Source organism: Lynx rufus, unplaced genomic scaffold (assembly GCF_022079265.1).
Source record: "Lynx rufus isolate CCGP_SWC_20201006 ecotype Redwood Valley unplaced genomic scaffold, mLynRuf1.p SCAF_19, whole genome shotgun sequence".
Lineage (NCBI taxonomy): Eukaryota > Metazoa > Chordata > Mammalia > Carnivora > Felidae > Lynx > Lynx rufus.
The window spans coordinates 8,335,832-8,349,640 of record NW_025814833.1 but is presented as its reverse complement, the minus strand read 5'-3'; positions in this window follow the sequence as shown (position 1 = coordinate 8,349,640).

Sequence of the window (13,809 nt, the reverse complement as noted above, 5' to 3'; positions counted from 1 at the left end):
TATGCATCTGTCTTTATCCCCCCATACCATTATACTTGGTGACAGATTGTTTTGCAAGAGTTACAATTTCTCCAAATTGTCTTCTTTCTATATTGTCTTTCTACCCACTCAACAAGTGTTTCATGAGTTTCCACCATATATCAGCCACTGTGCTAGGTGGAGGGATACAATGGGGTACATAAAAATATACATATTCTCTCCTCTCATGGCACTTGCAATCTAGTAGAAGAAAAAAAGTACTAATCAAAGAACCACACTGGCAAGTAGAAGAACTAATGTCTAGTAAATGCTTAGAATACACCAGGCACAGTGTGGTGGCTTTGTATTATGCCAAATTAGTTATAATCCAGAGCTATGCTTCTCAGAATTACTTTCTCTGTATGGTCCCAAGTTACGGTTGGCCACAAGAGAAATTTGCAAAAGATTTGAATGGTGAAAGTGAAGGAGCAACCATTTGTAACACTCCAAAGGTCCTTGTGGGGCCAGGTTTAAGTTCATGAGCATGATTGCTAATACCCTGATCCAGCTCATTGGCATGAAGCAGAGGCCACACCTATAGCTCCTCCAGCTCCCTCAAGATATCCTCCGTTAGCTTCTCTAAATTCTGGGCTAGGTACATGTTTAACTCCATAGTAAAGGACACCAGCTTTTCCTGGAAGTTACCCACATCATCAAGGCTAAAGGTGGTAAAAGAAAGTTACAGGTTCTCAATTGTCCTCATGGGGTCCAGTTTGTCCTATTAGGTTTCAATTTATCTTTGTTCTCCTCGACTTCTCCTGATGATTTTGGCTCAACACCAAATACTGCAATGAGCCTTGTTAAAACTATTTAACTAGCTCCCACAATTATATAATGTCTAATCCTTATAATAAAGTATCTTTTTCTCTATCACATATAATGCTTCTGCTTCTCTGATGGAACTTTAATTGAGACTGAAATGGGTGCTATTAGTATCCTCATTTTAAAGATAAGAATACCACAAAAAGAATGAAATCTTGCCATTTGCAACAATGTGGATGGAACTAGAGTGTATTATGCTAAGCGAAATAGAGAAAGAAAGATCATATGATTTCACTCATATGTGGAATCTAAGAAACAAAACAGATGAATATAGGGGAAGGGAAGCAAAAATAAGATAAAAACAGAGAGGGAGCCACACCATAGGAGACTCTTTTTTTAATTTTTATTTAGTGTTTATCCATTTGTGAGAGACAGAGACAGAGTGCAAGTGGGGGAGGGGCAGAGAGAGACAGGAAGACACAGAATTCGAAGCAGGCTCCAGGCTCTGAGCTGTCAGCACAGAGCGTGACTTGGGGCCTGAACTCACGAATCATGAGATCATGACCTGAGCCGAAATCAGATGCTTAACCAACTGAGCCACCCAGGTGCCCTGACCATGAGAGACTCTTAAATATAGAGAACAAACTGAGGGTTGCTGGAGGGGATGGGCTAAATGGCAATAGGCATTAAGGAGGGCACTTGTTGGGATGAGCACTGGATGTGATGTGTACGTGATGAATCACTAAATTCTATTCCTGAAATCATTATTACACTATATGTTAACTAATTTGGACTTAAATTAAAAAAAAGATGAGGATACTAAGGCATAGAGAGATCAAGCAACTTGTCCAAGGTCAAGCAGATAATAAATGGGGGCAGCCATGTTTTGAACCCAAGTAGTTTGTATTAAGAGTGTGTGTGTGATTAACCACCATGCTGCCTGCCTCTCAAACCTCAGTTTGAAATTATGCACACAGAGGTAAATAAGTACAATGAGAAAAAGCACACAATTCTATAACAGCACAGCATATAAGAAGAAGCCTGAATGAGATTATATATCTCTCTGTTTACTTACCAATCCTATCTATATGCTTAGAAATACACACACACACACACACACACATATATCTGGGTTTCTTTTACTTACAAATCCCATCTATATGTTTATTTTATGAGTCATGAGTTCAAGCCCCATATTGGGCTCCATGTCCAGCATGGAGCCTACTAAAAAAAAAGAAAAGAAAAATATATATATATAGAGAGAGAGAGAGAGAGAACGTGCATGAGAGCGAGTGCTATAGGTGTGGCTCCTGCTCCATATATTATATATATATATTTTATATATTATATATATATATATTTTTATATATATTTTATATATATATTTTACATATATATTATATATATAATATAAGTACATATATTTAACAAAATAGCTGAGGCAAGAGGAAATGCCTAACCTTATTAAAATGGGGCAGGTTGCTGGGAAGATGGCGGCGTAGGAGGACGCTGGGCTCACCGCGCGTCCTGCTGATCACTTAGATTCCACCTACACCTGCCTAAATAACCCAGAAAACCGCCAGAGGATTAGCAGAACAGAGTCACCGGACCCAAGTGCAGACGAGAGGCCCACGGAAGAGGGTAGGAAGGGCGGCGAGGCGGTGCGCGCTCCACGGACTGGCGGGAGGGAGCCGGGGCGGAGGGGCGGCTCGCCGGCCAAGCAGAGCCCCCGAGTCCGGCTTGCAAAAGCGGAGGGGCCTGACGGACTGTGTTCCGACAGCAAGCGCGACTTAGCGTCTGGGAGGTCATAAGTTAACAGCTCTGCTCAGAAAGCGGGAAGGCTGGAGGACAAAGGGAGGGTGAGCTGCGGAGCCCCCGGACGACAGAGCTCAGTTTGGCGGGGAACAAAGGCGCTCTCCAGCGCCATCTCCCCCGCCCATCCCCCAGCCAAAATCCCAAAGGGAACCGGCTCCGGCCAGGGAAATTGCTCGCTCCGCGCGAACACCCAACTCTGTGCTTCTGCGGAGCCAAACCTCCGGCAGCGATCTGACTCCCTCCGGCTGCCACAGGGCCCCTCCTGAAGTGGATCACCTAAGGAGAAGCGAGCTAAGCCTGCCCCCCCTGCCGCCGTGCACCTTGCCTTCCCACCCCAGCTAATATGCCAGATCCCCAGCATCACAAGCCTGGCAGTGTGCAAGTAGCCCAGACGGGCCACGCCACCCCACAGTGAATCCCGCCCCTAGGAGAGGGGAAGAGAAGGCACACACCAGTCTGACTGTGGCCCCAGCGGTGGGCTGGGGGCAGACATCAGGTCGGACTGCGGCCCCGCCCACCAACTCCAGTTATACACCACAGCACAGGGGAAGTGCCCTGCAGGCCCTCACCACACCAGGGACTATCCAAAATGACCAAGCGGAAGAATTCCCCTCAGAAGAATCTCCAGGAAATAACAACAGCTAATGAGCTGATCAAAAAGGATTTAAATAATATAACAGAAAGTGAATTTAGAATAATAGTCATAAAATTAATCGCTGGGCTGGAAAACAGCATACAGGACAGCAGAGAATCTCTTGCTACAGACATCAGGGGACTAAGGAACAGTCACGAGGAGCTGAAAAACGCTTTAAAGGAAATGGAAAACAAAATGCAAACCACCACGGCTCGGATGGAAGAGGCAGAGGAGAGAATAGGTGAACTAGAAGATAAAGTTATGGAAAAAGAGGAAGCTGAGAAAAAGAGAGATAAAAAAATCCAGGAGTATGAGGGGAAAATTAGAGAACTAAGTGATACACTAAAAAGAAATAATATACGCATAATTGGTATCCCAGAGGAGGAAGAGAGAGGGAAAGGTGCTGAAGGGGTACTTGAAGAAATAATAGCTGAGAACTTCCCTGAACTGGGGAAGGAAAAAGGCATTGAAATCCAAGAGGCACAGAGAACTCCCTTCAGACGTAACTTGAATCGATCTTCTGCACGACATATCATAGTGAAACTGGCAAAATACAAGGATAAAGAGAAAATTCTGAAAGCAGCAAGGGGTAAACGTGCCCTCACATATAAAGGGAGACCTATAAGACTCGTGACTGATCTCTCTTTTGAAACTTGGCAGGCCAGAAAGAATTGGCACGAGATTTTCAGGGTGCTAGACAGCAAAAATATGCAGCCGAGAATCCTTTATCCAGCAAGTCTGTCATTTAGAATAGAAGGAGAGATAAAGGTCTTCCCAAACAAACAAAAACTGAAGGAATTTGTCACCACTAAACCAGCCCTACAAAAGATCCTAAGGGGGACCCTGTGAGACAAAGTACCAGAGACATCACTACAAGCATAAAACGTGCAGACATCACAATGACTCTAAACCCGTATCTTTCTATAATAACACTGAATGTAAATGGATTAAATGCGCCAACCAAAAGACATAGGGTATCAGAATGGATAAAAAAACAAGACCCATCTATTTGCTGTCTACAAGAGACTCATTTTAGACCTGAGGACACCTTTAGATTCAGAGTGAGGGGATGGAGAACTATTTATCATGCTACTGGAAGCCAGAAGAAAGCTGGAGTAGCCATACTTATATCAGACAAACTAGACTTTAAATTAAAGGCTGTAACAAGAGATGAAGAAGGACATTATATAATAGTTACAGGGTCTATCCATCAGGAAGAGCTAACAATTATAAATGTCTATGCGCCGAATACCGGAGCCCCCAAATATATAAAACAATTACTCATAAACAGAAGCAACCTTATTGATAAGAATGTGGTAATTGCTGAGGACTTTAACACCCCACTTACAGAAATGGATAGATCATCTAGACACACGGTCAATAAAGAAACAAGGGCCCTGAATGAGACACTGGATCAGATGGACTTGACAGATATATTTAGAACTCTGCATCCCAAAGCAACAGAATATACTTTCTTCTCGAGTGCACATGGAACATTCTCCAAGATAGATCATATACTGGGTCACAAAACAGCCCTTCATAAGTTTACAAGAATTGAAATTAAACCATGCATACTTTCAGACCACAATGCTATGAAGCTTGAAATCAACCACAGGAAAAAGTCTGGAAAACCTCCAAAAGCATGGAGGTTAAAGAACACCCTACTAACGAATGAGTGGGTCAACCAGGCAATTAGAGAAGAAATCAAAAAATATATGGAAACAAACGAAAATGAAAATACAACAATCCAAACGCTTTGGGACGCAGCGAAGGCAGTCCTGAGAGGAAAATACATTGCAATCCAGGCCTATCTCAAGAAACAAGAAAAATCCCAAATACAAAATCTAACAGCACACCTAAAGGAACTAGAAGCAGAACAGCAAAGACACCCCAAACCCAGCAGAAGAAGAGAAATAATAAAGATCAGAGCAGAAATAAACAATATAGAATCTAAAAAAACTGTAGAGCAGATCAACGAAACCAAGAGTTGGTTTTTTGAAAAAATAAACAAAATTGACAAACCTCTAGCCAGGCTTCTCAAAAAGAAAAGGGAGATGACCCAAATAGATAAAATCATGAATGAAAATGGAATTATTACAACCAATCCCTCAGAGATACAAACAATTATCAGGGAATACTATGAAAAATTATATGCCAACAAATTGGACAACCTGGAAGAAATGGACAAATTCCTGAACACCCACACTCTTCCAAAACTCAATCAGGAGGAAATAGAAAGCTTGAACAGACCCATAACCAGCGAAGAAATTGAATCGGTTATCAAAAATCTCCCAACAAATAAGAGTCCAGGACCAGATGGCTTCCCAGGGGAGTTCTACCAGACGTTTAAAGCAGAGATAATACCTATCCTTCTCAAGCTATTCCAAGAAATAGAAAGGGAAGGAAAACTTCCAGACTCATTCTATGAAGCCAGTATTACTTTGATTCCTAAACCAGACAGAGACCCAGTAAAAAAAGAGAACTACAGGCCAATATCCCTGATGAATATGGATGCCAAAACTCTCAATAAGATACTAGCAAATCGAATTCAACAGCATATAAAAAGAATTATTCACCATGATCAAGTGGGATTCATTCCTGGGATGCAGGGCTGGTTCAACATTTGCAAATCAATCAACGTGATACATCACATCAACAAAAAAAAAGATAAGAACCATATGATCCTGTCAATCGATGCAGAAAAGGCCTTTGACAAAATCCAGCACCCTTTCTTAATAAAAACCCTTGAGAAAGTCGGGATAGAAGGAACATACTTAAAGATCATAAAAGCCATTTATGAAAAGCCCACAGCTAACATCATCCTCAACGGGGAAAAACTGAGAGCTTTTTCCCTGAGATCAGGAACACGACAGGGATGCCCACTCTCACCGTTGCTGTTTAACATAGTGCTGGAAGTTCTAGCATCAGCAATCAGACAACAAAAGGAAATCAAAGGCATCAAAATTGGCAAAGATGAAGTCAAGCTTTCGCTTTTTGCAGATGACATGATATTATACATGGAAAATCCGATAGACTCCACCAAAAGTCTGCTAGAACTGATACATGAATTCAGCAAAGTTGCAGGATACAAAATCAATGTACAGAAATCAGTTGCATTCTTATACACTAACAACGAAGCAACAGAAAGACAAATAAAGAAACTGATCCCATTCACAATTGCACCAAGAAGCATAAAATACCTAGGAATAAATCTAACCAAAGATGTAAAGGATCTGTATGCTGAAAACTATAGAAAGCTTATGAAGGTAATTGAAGAAGATTTAAAGAAATGGAAAGACATTCCCTGCTCATGGATTGGAAAAATAAATATTGTCAAAATGTCAATACTACCCAAAGCTATCTACACATTCAATGCAATCCCAATCAAAATTGCACCAGCATTCTTCTCGAAACTAGAACAAGCAATCCTAAAATTCATATGGAACCACAAAAGGCCCCGAATAGCCAAAGGAATTTTGAAGAAGAAGACCAAAGCAGGAGGCATCACAATCCCAGACTTCAGCCTCTACTACAAAGCTGTCATCATCAAGACAGCATGGTATTGGCACAAAAACAGACACACAGACCAATGGAATAGAATAGAAACCCCAGAACTAGACCCACAAACATATGGCCAACTCATCTTTGACAAAGCAGGAAAGAACATCCAATGGAAAAAAGACAGCCTCTTTAACAAATGGTGCTGGGAGAACTGGACAGCAACATGCAGAAGGTTGAAACTAGACCACTTTCTCACACCATTTACAAAAATAAACTCAAAATGGATAAAGGACCTAAATGTGAGACAGGAAACCATCAAAACCTTAGAGGAGAAAGCAGGAAAAGACCTCTCTGACCTCAGCCGTAGCAATCTCTTACTCGACACATCCCCAAAGGCAAGGGAATTAAAAGCAAAAGTGAATTACTGGGACCTTATGAAGATCAAAAGCTTCTGCACAGCAAAGGAAACAACCAACAAAACTAAAAGGCAACCAACGGAATGGGAAAAGATATTTGCAAATGACATATCGGACAAAGGGCTAGTATCTAAAATCTATAAAGAGCTCACCAAACTCCACACCCGAAAAACAAATAACCCAGTGAAGAAATGGGCAGAAAACATGAATAGACACTTCTCTAAAGAAGACATCCAGATGGCCAACAGGCACATGAAAAGATGTTCAGCGTCGCTCCTTATCAGGGAAATACAAATCAAAACCACACTCAGGTATCACCTCACGCCAGTCAGAGTGGCCAAAATGAACAAATCAGGAGACTATAGATGCTGGAGAGGATGTGGAGAAACGGGAACCCTCTTGCACTGTTGGTGGGAATGCAAATTGGTGCAGCCGCTCTGGAAAGCAGTGTGGAGGTTCCTCAGAAAATTAAAAATAGACCTACCCTATGACCCAGCAATAGCACTGCTAGGAATCTACCCAAGGGATACAGGAGTACTGATGCATAGGGGCACTTGTACCCCAATGTTCATAGCAGCACTCTCAACAATAGCCAAAGTATGGAAAGAGCCTAAATGTCCATCAACTGATGAATGGATAAAGAAATTGTGGTTTATATACACAATGGAATACTACGTGGCAATGAGAAAAAATGAAATATGGCCTTTTGTAGCAACGTGGATGGAACTGGAGAGTGTGATGCTAAGTGAAATAAGCCATACAGAGAAAGACAGATACCATATGGTTTCACTCTTATGTGGATCCTGAGAAACTTAACAGGAACCCATGGGGGAGGGGAAGGAAAAAAAAAAAAAAAAAAAAAAGGACGTTAGAGTGGGAGAGAGCCAAAGCATAAGAGACTGTTAAAAACTGAGAACAAACTGAGGGTTGATGGGGGGTGGGAGGGAGGGGCGGGTGGGTGATGGGTATTGAGGAGGGCACCTTTTGGGATGAGCACTGGGTGTTGTACGGAAACCAATTTGTCAATAAACTTCATAAAAAAAAATAAAATAAAATAAAATGGGGCAAAGATGAAGAAAAATCTAGAGTATTTCTCCACTGTTGGGATATAGTGGCTGTCTATTCCACGACAAAGAAACCAGCATACCAAGCACATAATCACGCAGAAGTTGTTTGCAGTGCTGAAAACCAATGAGAAGATAGTATAAAGTGCATGAGATTGAGAATCAAGAAAATTGCCTTATAATCCTAGCTCTACCGTTAATTAGTTGTGCAACTCTGTGAAAGTGACTTTCCTTCTCTGATCCTCAGTTTCCCCTTTCTAAGACTATATGGTTAGACTCTATGATCTCTAAGACTCATTCTAGTTCTAGGATTCTATAATTAGTGGCCTATGAAATTAGAGCATGTCCAGGCTTTCAGCTCAGTTAAGAAAACACTTGGGTAATGAGCTGGGGACTCCTTGGTGGTTATTTACTGACTCTTAATAGAAAACCAGATTGCTAACATTTAGATAATTTTGCTAGAGCTCCTGAAGAGAAAGAAGAGATGGCTGGGCCAGTTTACCTGGTCATAAACCGGTCTTGCAGTTACTGGCTATCACCCATAATTCATTTCTCTGGCCAAGATCTCAAATGAATTCTTGTGTTATAAAAAAAAAATGAACACATTCACTTTGGAGAGGTGATCTCTTCATTCAAAAAGTCTCCAGGGGGACTTTTATCAAATAGCAGAATGTGAAAGCAAAGCATGATTCAAGGAAACCACATGAACTTCTGCCCAGAGAATGATGAATACTTTCTGCCTTGGTCAGGAAGGAAAACATGAACTAGAATTGATGTGCTCTCTTCTCTTGGGAGAAAGTAGGAATGAGGGCATTAGAAATTCCACTTCTGGACTCAAAGATTCATCCCAAGTCTGGATTCAAATTTTTTGTATTTATTGATAAGTGGGAGCTAAGAGAAACAAAACACTTGTCCTGTTCAATTATGTTTGTTGTTCTGCAGTTTGAACCGAATACATTTTTCTAATTAAATTTTAAGATAATAAAGTTTTAAGTAAGTGATCGATTCAGGTATCATGGCTAAAGTTATAATTCAAGCAGCCATTTCTTAAATGAAGAAAGAAAGAGAACAGCTACAGATTTAGCATCTTATCCTGAAGCATCTGAAGCATCTCCACCCGGTGTGTGGAGGGGAGTCTTCCTCTTATCTTGAAAGAGCATGAGGTGACTTAAAGAGATTGTTCTTAGGTCCACGAAGACCAAAGTCCTGTATGTATACGGATGTGATGAGATCACATTGCCTTGACCTACAGGTCCATAAGATACACTAATTAGTTCTCTAGGTAAGGGAAATGAACTGACCTCATTTGATTAGCATGGAATGGTTTCTAAGGGAAAAAAAAAAGTTTTATTAACTGCATGTAAATGGTCCTATTTCAAAAGATGCAAAATCCACAGTGAGAATTTATGTTTGGAAAAATAAAAACTCTTGTATCACAGGAAGTCATGTTTATCTCCTTTTTGGCTTTTAGTTGCTCCTCTTGTTTTGGTACTTGTTCATTCATTCACTCAAATATCTATTAAGCATGGATTGCATGTCAAGTACAGTGCTAGATATTATCATATCGCTTTGAATTTTAAGATATATGTTTAGACACTAAGCCTCCAGATATGGAAGTTCAATGCCCATTTTAAGATTTTTCCACTTTGCTTTCGAATTTCCTCCCTTTTCAGTTTTCCTCCAACCCACCCCTTTAATCCAGTTTGTAGGCTATCAGGAAAGTGGGAAGGGGGATGAAGCATGCAAGATAGAATTAATGCAAGCCACGGTGGGCATATAAAGGAATGTTTACAAACGTCAAGACATTTTAGTGACCATATATAGCAAAATCTGCCTCTGTTCTTTGGACCCCTTCAGGATCCTGATCAATGCCCGCGGACAGAAGTCTGTCACATCCAGCAAAAGATAAACTAAAGTAGAGAGCAAGTGCTTCTGCCCTAGCATTACCATTTGTCATTAGTATCCCTTGCTCACAAGTGCTGGCTTGCTGGTACATTGGAGTTTTCAGCTTCTAAATCATGCTCACCTAGTTCTGGGACAGACCTCCGATTCTCATCATCACTATCCTTTCCTTTACCCTGCTTTTTTATTGCATGGCATATACAACCTCCTAACATATTATATGTTTTTCCATTTACAATCCATATAAGCCCCATGAAGACAATTTTGTTTGTTCTGTTCACTCAGTGCCTAGAAGAGTGTCTAATGTATAGTTAAGCATGCAAAGAAAATATGGTAAGTAAACTAACGAATGAATGATACCTACCTGTCCCTTTTTGCCTTCGCTGACTCTTTGGGCCTCAATTTCCATGTCTCATCTCTGTAACATCAACCTCACGTTCCTGTTCCTACGACATAAATCCTTTGCTTGACGTAACCAGATTTGGATTAATGAACTAGACCCATACATAACCCAGGAAAGAAAATAGCTAAATCAAAACCTTTTTTGCATATAAAATGGCAACCCACAAACAATTCATTTATTCATTTTTCTTTAATTTTTTTAATGTTTATCTTTATTTTTGAGACAGAGAGAGAGTATGAGCAGGGGAGAGGCAGAGAGAGAGGGAGACCCAGAATCCGAAGCAGACTCCAGGCTCCCAGCTGTCAGCCAGAGCCCGACACGGGGCTCGAACTCGTGAAGTGCGAGATCATGACCTGAGCCGAAGTTGGACGCTCAACCGACTGAGCCACCCAGGCGCCCCTATTCATTTTTCTTTAAGGTGATGTTCTACATTACTGTATATGTGAGTACATAAAATGATTTTGACCTCAACAGATGGGGCAGCAGCCTCACTAACCACCACAGCCCCCCCTCCAGGTCATCATACTTTATTCAGGTTCTGTTCAGTTTCACTTGACTTATTTCCCCTCCTAGGCAACGTTTGCATTTTGATGGGGAACACTTTGATGCCCAAGGCCTGGCTGACAAGAGTGAAGAACTATGGGTCTCGTGAACTAGAGGGTAACAGGAACTGGGGATGCTTAAAAAGGAGCTTAGAAAATATTGAATACTAGGAATCTGTTCCTCAAGGAGGGATCAGTCTAACCAATCAGCTGTTTTTCTTTACTAACTCTTTTCGCTTATGTCCACTGGGCCAAGAACCCAAGAGGACTCTCTTTCTGGTGACAATTCAAGAGGCTCTTCACACACTCTTTGCTTCCAGTGGGTGTTAAGAACCTATTTTCTTGTTTAAAAAAAATGTTTGTTTATTTATTTATTTAGAGAGAGAGTGCATGTGCATGAGCGGGGGTAGGGGCAGAGAGAGAGGGAGAGAGAGAGTCCCAGGTAGGCTCCATGCTGTCAGTGCAGAGCCCAAGGCAGGGCTCAAACCCATGAACCGCGAGATCATGACCTGAGCTGAAATCAGGAGTCAGATGCTTAACCTACTGAGCCACTCAGGTGCCCCAAGGACCTATTTTCTAAGTGTGTAAGCAGAGGAATACAATGAGAATTGTATTCCTATCTACTTCAGAAGTATCCTTGGTATATGTTCGTTTATTCCAAGGAATTAATGCAGGAACTGGGGTTGGGGTGGGGAAAGTTACACTTTGCACATGTTATCATAAATGAGATTACCATGATACCGAACAATGAAGTGGGAGGGATGAGGTTGGGAGATGAGTTAAGCAGGAAGTTTTGTTTAAAATAAACTATATATTTTGGAATACTTTTAGATTCACAGAAAAGTTACACAGGTAGTACAGAGTATATACCCTTCACTCAGTTTCCTCTAACATTAACATCTTATATAACCATGGTGCATTTGTCAACAGGAATTAACATCAGTGCATTCCTATTAAGTAAATGACTTGATTTCAATAGTTTTTCCACTAACGTCCTTTTACTGTTTCAGGGTTCGATCTAGGATCTCACATCGCATTTAACAGACAGCTTTTTGGTAGAATGTGAGATCTAATCAGGAGGCCAAGCCAAGGCCAAGCTCATTAGGGGAAAGCTGCTCACTCGGGACTCTTTTTTTCTGATTGCAAATCCCGGTTAGTCTGCACTGCACGGTACAGCCAAGAGGAGTTTGGCTAAACACCAAAATCAAAAAGGACATTGCAAGGGGAATGACATCTTTCAGATCATGGAAAAACATGAGGGAAAAGAAAGACAACAGTATCAGGTGCCAAGTAGAGATTAGGTGGACAAAAGAAGAATTTGATGGCCATTTTCCCAGAAACTCCAAAGTCACTCATCAGAGTTTCTAAAAATGCATCAAGGAAAAGAAACCACCAAGAATTCTGTAGGACTCCATAATAAACACAGTGGCAGGGGCGTGCTCAGGCATTCAAGCTGACACATTGAACGAATTCCCTGCCTCTGACTCTATTAAGAACGACAAGCTTGTATTGTCGAGTAGCTACGTTAGAGTTACTAAATCAGAGTATGTCAAGCACATGAAATGTTCTAGACCAGGGGTTTGCAAACTACCGCCCCACAGGCCAAGTCTTGTCTGTTGCCTGTTCTTGTAAATAAAGTTTTATTGGAACACTTGGCCATTTCCATTTGTTTATGTAAGGTCTACAGCTACTTTTGCACTATCAAGACAGTCGAGGTCTGGTGCGTGGCCAGTGGCATTACCCAGTAATAAGAGAGGCTTCCCTAGAGACTCTAGGAACAGCAGACTGCTGAGCCTGGCTTCTACCCCAGGCCCCGGCTGCTGGAATCTCTAATTAAGAGGAGATCACTGAACCACAGAAAGGCTGGAAAGGCATGCTTGTTGGAAGGGAGAAGTCACTCCTGACCTGTGCTCTGAGAGATCTCTGCAGGAGTATTGAAAAAGAGAAATAAAGGAAACCCATGGTATAACCTATTTAAATATTTCGATGCTTTCCTTTGACAAAGTTGGATCTTCGGGATGACCTTGAAACATTAGATTACCATCAGATAAGATTTTTATCAGTCAAACCTTCATTGAATACTTAGTGCATGGCCCTATGGGATTCCAAAGAGGCATTAAAGCATCATGATTTTAGTGAGCAGGAAAAGACAGGCACCCAGCCACCTATAAGAAAAGCACCATAGAGAAAATAGCAAAATGTCTAAATGTCTCCCAGTTAGTCCCAATTTTCCCTCACTCCTAGGACTGCTCTGTCCTTCCTTTCCATGTATCAACCTTTTCCATTGGCCTCTCCGGAACCACCATTCCAGAGTAAGCAAAATCTCTGACATGCTCAGCTTCACACAACACTTCTTTGCTTAGCTGAAATCTGGCCCTGCCACAAGCCTCCTCCTTCTTCTCAAGCTCTCTCAAGAGCAGGATGCTCACTTCCCTACACCTCAGAAATCATCCAACCGTAACTGCTTTTATTGTCTTCGTTTTAGAGGCAAGGCTTAGAGAGGCCAAGTAACTTGCCCAAGGTCACACAGCCAGTAAGTGGCAGATCCAGCATTGCAACCCAGTTAGGAACGATTGCAGCCTCACACTCTTTGCCATCACACCAGACACCCTTTTAAATGTTCCATGATCCTCCACCCTCATTTGTTGCTAAAAGTGCAACATCAGAAAAACAAAAGACTTCAAAAAATTATTTTAGGGTCAGGTACTTTCTTAGAGTACCTGACGCAACTGCCTGATGTTTCTGCAGAGGC